Source organism: Tiliqua scincoides, chromosome 4 (genome assembly GCF_035046505.1).
Source record: "Tiliqua scincoides isolate rTilSci1 chromosome 4, rTilSci1.hap2, whole genome shotgun sequence".
Lineage (NCBI taxonomy): Eukaryota > Metazoa > Chordata > Lepidosauria > Squamata > Scincidae > Tiliqua > Tiliqua scincoides.
The window spans coordinates 133,812,631-133,814,055 of NC_089824.1; the positions used below are offsets into that span (position 1 = coordinate 133,812,631).

General features: G+C 45.5%; 1 pseudogene; it reads right to left on the reverse strand.

The window, feature by feature from the left end:
• Window positions 1-998: 998 nt before the first annotated feature.
• LOC136650302 (5S ribosomal RNA) lies at window positions 999-1,119 on the reverse strand (annotated as a pseudogene).
• Between the last annotated feature and the right edge of the window lie 306 nt (window positions 1,120-1,425).

Consider the following 1,425-nt stretch of genomic DNA (forward strand, 5'->3'; position numbering starts at 1 on the left):
CATAGGGTGTAATAATAAACCCTGAGATCCAATGTGTGGTGTAGGATGTTCTGTGCGCATAGGAGCTTTTCAGCTTCCCTGCCCAAGGTAGCCTCCTGTGCTGCTGAGCAATCCCCCTCCCCCTACACTCAGAGCAGCACCCATGGGGTGAGGGTCTGTCACTGGAAAGAATAATCAGCCACAACCCTATACCATTTCAGAAGTGCAGCATACAAGTATGGTCTTCTCTGGATCCAAATCCATAATAGTATGTACAGCACAATTCAGTAGTTGCTCATTCAGAAGTAAGTTCCACAGCATTCACAGTACCTAGTAAATGTGTTTCAGTGTTCATCTTAGTATTTTTATCGAGCTTTCCCCAAGGGCTGAAAGCGCTTAATGTGCTTTATTTCAGTAATCAGTATTTTTATCCCTATATTATAAATATAATATAATGGGGATACGTGTCCAAGAGAAGCTTTTCTAAGGCCGCTCCTTTGGACTCACTGCTAACATGAGGTTTCAGCCAGAAGCTTTCCAGCTAATTCTTTCAACCTCTATGCTAGTATGCTCCGACATGCTACACTGTCACTTGCTGTCCAATCCTATCCCCCACCATTGGTGGCAATACAGCTGTGCTGGATCCAGTGGTGAACGGGACAATCAGGAAACCTGCCAAAGGTATTTTTACTTATCTCTTTTAGTAACCCCCTGATAGCTTATGGGTCTCCTTGGACCTACACCAACTATATCACTAATATAAGACCAAGGAAAGGGGTGGGGGAGCAAAAGGTGGCATATAGGATATGGCGTGCACATTTGACACAGAGATCCTACTTCTCCAGCCCACTACACCCTGCCCTTCCCATTCCTGCCTTGGAACACCCTTGAATGTCCTCCTGTCCCTGCCACCAGCTTTTCATTTTTGCAGAGACTCCCAGAGCCAGGGATGCACATGCTGTACCTACGCAGTTTGTGGCAGTGGTTGGCAACCTTCAGTCTCAAAAGACTATGGTATAAGCCTACAGGACCCAGTATTCCCAAGCGGTCTTCCATCCAAGTACTAACCAGGCCTGACCCTGCTTAGCTTCTGAGATCAAACGAGATCAGGCATGTGCAGGATAACAGTTGCCTGACAACATACGACAGTGGCCTGGCTTTCACACTGCCGTAAAGGACCTTGCACTGCCAGAGAGCTAGTTCCAGCACCACAGGACCCAATGGGATTGGGGCCTAAATCTTCTTGACTGTGTTCTATTGCTTGCTCTATCAGCTGGACATCTATTCAAAATATATTCATTTTCTGTGTTGTGTGTAATATGAACTGTTTGGCAACTAGTATATTTCCCATTAAAAAATGAAAACCAGATTCATATACCTGCTTGACGATGGAGTGGTCAAATGGAGACCTTATATATGGTGCTGCCTTCTGCTGAGTCAGACTAT